This window comes from Rutidosis leptorrhynchoides, chromosome 6 (genome assembly GCF_046630445.1).
Source record: "Rutidosis leptorrhynchoides isolate AG116_Rl617_1_P2 chromosome 6, CSIRO_AGI_Rlap_v1, whole genome shotgun sequence".
Lineage (NCBI taxonomy): Eukaryota > Viridiplantae > Streptophyta > Magnoliopsida > Asterales > Asteraceae > Rutidosis > Rutidosis leptorrhynchoides.
The window spans coordinates 40,021,132-40,027,593 of record NC_092338.1 but is presented as its reverse complement, the minus strand read 5'-3'; the positions used below and the strand labels follow the sequence as shown (position 1 = coordinate 40,027,593).

The 6,462-nt window shown below is 33.8% G+C and overlaps 1 non-coding gene across 1 annotated transcript; it reads right to left on the bottom strand.

Annotated features, from left to right (window-relative positions):
• Positions 1–357: 357 nt before the first annotated feature.
• On the bottom strand, positions 358–464 carry LOC139856546 (small nucleolar RNA R71). The gene has a single exon (XR_011762021.1). It is a non-coding gene; the product is annotated as a small nucleolar RNA R71 (small nucleolar RNA).
• Positions 465–6,462: the final 5,998 nt, after the last annotated feature.

Genomic DNA, 6,462 nt, shown 5'->3' with positions numbered 1-6,462 from the left:
GAAGACCGAATGAGAGCCATACGCACGGGCCAAGGTCACGCCATTATTCAGCCAGATGTTAGAGCATCAGATTTTGAAATCAAAGAACAAATCCTACACATGATCACCAATCAGTGCCAATTTGGTGGTACAACAAAAGAAGATCTAAACGAACATCTTCGAACTTTTAATAGGATTTGTAATCTATTTAAAATTCGAGAAGTTGAGGATGAAACTATTTATCTTATGTTGTTCCCATGGACTTTAAAAGGAGAAGCCAAAGATTGGTTAGAATCGTTACCTGAAGGAGCGATTGATACATGGGATGTTTTAGTTGAGAAATTTCTTCAAAGATTCTATCCGGCATCTAAATCCGTGAGACTTCAAGGAGAAATTGCCACGTTCATGCAAAAGCCAAATGAAACGTTATATGAGGCATGGACAAGATTCGGAAGGATGTTGAGAGGATGTCCTCAACATGGTTTAGATACTTTTCAAATAGTGCAAATCTTCTATAAAGGAGTCGACATCGCCACACGAAAAGACATCGACACAGCAGCTGGTGGTTCCATTATGAAGAAAACTTCAACCGAAGCTCACAAGATTATTGATAACACAACATCCCACTCTCATGAGTGGCATCAGGAAAAAGATATTTTTCATTCATCTAAAGCGGGTAGAGCTGATTCTAGCCATAACTTTGATTCTGTTTCCACAAAAATAGATGCTTTTGAGAGACGAATGGAAAATATGACTAAAGATATTCACGCAATACGAATCAGTTGTGAGCAATGCGGAGGACCACACTTAACGAAAGATTGTCACATTGAACAAACGATGGAACAATGTGAGAATGTTTCCTACATGAACCAAAGGCCGGGAAATAATTATCAAAATAATTATCAACCGCCAAGGCTAAACTTCAATCGAAATCAAAACATTCTTTACAATCCAAAAGGACCCGACAATAACTCGTATAACCAACAAGGTTCGAATAACCAACCAACTCAAAAAAACACTTTCAATCAACAAAGACCTGGCTTGTATAAACCACCACAACAAACCGAAGAGAAAAATTCAAATCTGGAAGAAGTGGTATTTAAGCTAGTTGAATCTCAAACACAATTTATTGAAACTCAAACCCAAACGAATGAGAGGTTTGATCAGTCATTTAGAACTCAACAAGCTTCCATTTTGAATCTAGAAAAACAAGTAGGTACTCTTGTTAGATTGATGAGTGAAAGGGAACAAGGAAAGCTACCGAGTAATACTGAAGTAAATCCTCGAAATGAGATTGTTAATATGGTATCAACAAATTCTGAAAACCCAACACCAGAAGATGGGAAGGTTTTAGATGTGAGTAATAATGAAGAAGTTATAACACCACCACCACCACCTGAGTATGTAAAGCCAGTGGTGGCACCATACAGACCACCCATCCCATTTCTAAGAAAATGAGTTGAGTATGAGCAAGTGATAGGTAATAAAGTTTGTGATACCTCTGGAAAGAAGAAGAAGAAGAAGAAGAAGAAGAATAAGAAAGTGTAAGAAACAAAAATAGTAGAAGTAAACCCAGTGAAGACAGTTCCACCGAAACCTCCACCCAAAGTGGGTGATCCGGGTGAATTTATTATTCATTGTCTACTTAGTGACTGTGTCATGTATGATGCACTAGCAGATTTAGGTGCAAGTGTGAGTGTTATGCCTCTTTCATTATATAAGAGATTAGGAGTATGTGAGTTAAGTCCAACGGATATGAGTGTTCGACTCCTTGATTAAACCATTAAGCACCCAGTTTGAATTGCTGACAACCTACCCATTCAAGTAGGTAATTTAACCTTTCTAGTCGAATTCATTGTCATTGACATAGAAGGGGACCCAAACATTCCTCTAATTTTCGGTCGACCATTCTTAGCGTCCACCGGGGCGTTATTTGATGTAAGAAAGGGTAGAATGACACTTAGTAATGATGAGAAATCGATCACCTTTATGATTCGAAAGTCTAAATCTCCACCAACCAAAACCGTTGAACAAGCAAAAATGATTGGTAAGAACCATGTTGTTTTACCAACTCCAATGGTAGTGCTCAATAATAATAAAACGCCTAAGTGTGGGGAAAATGAAGTAACACCTAATGATGACCTGATAACAAAGAACCCCATTGTTGACACGAAATTAAACGATCCCGTTATTAATAGTTCAATGAAGAAACTTATTAAACGGGTTTACGATGCTAGAATTAAGGGGAACTTTAAGTTATGTAACCGGTTAGTATCCAATCTATCGCCTAAAGAAAAGGCGAAACTAGTTGAATTTGTGGATATTACAGAAGAAGCTGGTCACTGGCTTAAAGCTAAAGTCATAGATATGCAAGTTGATTATGGTCCAAGAGAAATTGACGATGAAGTTAATCACAATTTTGACACCACAGCTACCTAAGTGTGGGGAGATTCAAATGTTCTAAAAAGAAAATGTTGTCTAGAGTTAGTTGTTCTGTTCTCGTGTAGTTCCGAGAATGGAATCCGATTGGTCTTTTCCACTAGCAGACACTAAAGAACTAGTTTTCTCCCCCATTCTGAATTTTTTTTGTTTTATAGGTTTTGTATGAAATTAATATGTTTTTTTTTTAAGTTTTGTGTGAATTTTTAAAAATAAAATTTACTTTATTTAATTAAGTTTAAAAAATGATTTCTAAAATTCGTCGTGAGTTGAAGATTAGATCGTTGAACCGAAATTGCTTTACCCAAGGATGGGGCGACAAATTTTGTTATCATTATTTTTAATTTTATTGATTTAAAGTATGCCAAAAAATATTAGATTTTATAAATTTTTGAAAGTGAGGATATATACCAAACTTCAAAAATATGTATATATATGTTTGTATTTTATGTTATATACAAAACAGGGTAAAACAACGCATTTTCAAAGACTGTCATTAAGTTCAGTAAAAGCTACTAATTTTGACGACAAGACGCAAAATATCAAATGTGAAATAACAACAATATGCTTGCAAACTCGGTAATTTTAATCATTTTTCTACACTAATCACCTCATGAATTTAAATTTTTACTGATTTCTTGCAAATGAGGGCATTGCAAGATCTCAAGTGTGGGGAAAGGTTATAAATTCTCTCGGGTTTACACTAAGTTTAATTGCCAAATTTTGTGAAAATTTGAAAAATTTTCAACTAAATGAATTCAAAATCATGTTTATACATATTTATGAACGATAAAACTAGGTGTTAATACCAAAATTATTGTTACCTTGGAAAGGACATAAATTGAGAAACAACCTAAAACGCTAGAATTCATTTAAAATGGAATAAAGGAGAATAAAAAGGCAAATAAAAGAATAAATAAAAGTTAAGTGTGGGAAGAATTCACCAAGTTCTTTAAAACATATATCACATATTTTTGTACAAGATTATTGCAGGTACTTTTGTTTTGGACGATACTAATCAGTTTTACCCGATTTACTGTAATATATTTGAATGAAAGATGGATCTACACGATGAATCAATTCCATCATTAAAAGGAAGTAAAGTCTTTCGAAAAAGACACGCGCTTCTTAATTTAGGTCAAGAAGTTGTCGTCCAGACCAGCTGTAGGTTGACGAAAAATCTAGAAAAGTCATCTCTAAAATCAGCAGGAAATCCACGGACCTCAGCATCAAACAGGGTCGCCATGTGGTCAGACTTATCCTAACCATGAGAGGATCTGTCTCGTAAAATGGGGAGGACGCCGTGCAAATTAGCTTGATAAGACTAATGAATCAGACCCCCAGAAAGGATAATCTCTTTAAAGATCAAAAATCAGCTTTTAAGACTGATATTACTCAATCCTTGAGATTGACCTTAAAGATTGAGAATTAAAACTCATGGAATTTAATGATATCTAAACTCGAGCTTGAACGAGAAAATATTTTGATCAAAAATAAAACCGATTTGTTTTCTAAAAACCCATTTTCAATGCGTTCATTACCATTGAACGTAAAATCCTGAGAATTCATCAGAATTCATTAGGTCACCTAAACCAAATCGGGTGTCAACTGTAAGAACAGTGGTTGCATAGCATGGTCGAAGACAGGACCTTGTGCCAGACCGAAAAATCATAGGATGATCTTTACTATTGCTCCTACAAAGGATAGTAATAGCATCCGACACGTTTTAGACCATGAACAAATGCATGTCATTAGATATTGCCTTAACAGTTTCTTGTTCATCGCTTTCCTTTATAACCGGACGGTAGTTTTCCGAAAGGTAATATACAGGACAAGTAAACTGGACGTGTTGCTTTTCTAATACAAGGTTAGCAAGTGGGTAACACAAAACCGCAAGTATTGAGCTAAAATTTTCAAATCTGAAACCCACAAAACCCATAAAAATATTTTGCAACACCGGTGAAGGGTTATTCTGGAAAACTTATCTAGGGTAAAAGCTAGATTGAATTTTCAAAAGATCAAATATTTTCATAAAGATCCAATTTCCTTAAGGATCTACATTTTCATAGTCATGTGGGACTGTAAACCACATCGTTACTATCATTGTTTATACAGCCGTATTAAAATCACTGATGTATAAAGTGTGAAGAATAAAGAAGTGATTCGTGTGATTTAATTTCAAGTTTTGTATTGCTTGAGGACAAGCAACGTTCAAGTATGGGGATATTTGATAGTGCTCCAAATGAACATATATTTAGTAGCAATATCTTTCCAATATGTAAAGTTTTCAGTTGCAATTGTTCTATTTTTAAGTAATATTCGTTTAAATATATAAGTGCGAAGACAAAAGGTGAAAACGAAGATTTGAAGACGCAAACGTCCAAAAAGCTCAAATGTACAAGATACAATTCAAATGGTTCAATTTATTGACAAGAAACGTCTAAAAATGACAAGAGTACAAGTTGTGAAACGCAAAGTACAAGATATTAAATTGTACGAAAAGGCGTTCAAAAATCCGGAACCGAGACATGAACCAACTATCAACGCCCGACGCAACGGACCAAAAATTACAAGTCAACTATGCACAAGAATATAATATAATATATAAATAATTATATAAAATTATATATATATTATATTATATAATAAAAACGTCGACAAGCAAATGGCCAAAAGTTGGTGAGCTGGAGTGCGTCACTTCGCGATCTCGGAGCTGGAAGGCACAAATGCTTCGCGATCTCGGAGCAGTCATTTCAGAAAATGCCTATAAAAGGCCATGCAGTCTGCCGAATCCATACACCAACATATATCAATATCTCTGTGTATCTTAATATATATATATATATATATATATATATATATATATATATATATATATATATATTATATATATATATATATATAATATATTAGTTTAGTTTTATATTAGTTAGTTTGGGTAATGTAAAGGTTATTTTACGGGTTTTAAAGTCGGAACTCTGTCCGTGTAACACTACGCGATAAATAATCAATGTAAGTTATGTTCCCCTTTTTAAATTAATGTCTCGTATTTAAGTAATTATTATGCTTATTTGAGCCGAAGTAATCATGATGTTGGACTAAATATTAAAGACGGGCTAATTGGGCTTTGTACCATAATTGGGGTTTGGACAAAAGAACGATACTTGTGGAAATTGGACTATGGGCTATTAATGGGCTTTATATTTGTTTAATTAAATGATAGTTTGTTAATTTAATATAAAGATTTACAATTTGACGTACCTATAAATAACCATATACACTCGATCGGACACGATGGGTGGGATATTTATAAGTACTAATAATCGTTCATTTAACCGGACACGGGAATGGATTAATAGTCAATGGACTTATTAAAACAGGGGTGAATTATATACAAGGAAAATTGGTGTAATTATAGTTTAAGTCCCCAATTAGTTAGAATATTTGACTTCAGATATAAGGATAATTTGACGAGGACACTCGCACTTTATATTTATGACTGATGGACTGTTATGGACAAAAACCAGATGGACATATTGAATAAATCAGGACAAATGACAATTAACCCAGGGTAATAAATAATCAAAACGTCAAACATCATGGTTACGGAAGTTTAAATAAGCATAATTATTATATTGTTATTTATTTTACGCACTTTAATTATTGTCATTTATATTTACGCTTAAGTTTTAAAATCGACAAACCAGTCATTAAACGGTAAACCCCCTTTTATATATTATTATATATAATTATATATATTTTGTACAAATATAGTCATTTAAAATATAGTGTGAAATAAGCCTTCTCCCTGTGGAACGAACCGGACTTACTAAAAACTATACTACTCTACGATTAGGTACATTGCCTATAGTGTTGTAGCAAGGTTTAGGTATATCCCATTTGTAAATAAATAATTAAAACTTGTGTCATATTTTGTATCGTATTTCGTAGTAAAATATAGTACTATTTCGTACCCCCACGCTACGACATCAAGTTTTTGGCGCCGCTGCCGGGGAATCGGCGAAACGCTATATTTTTAATTCA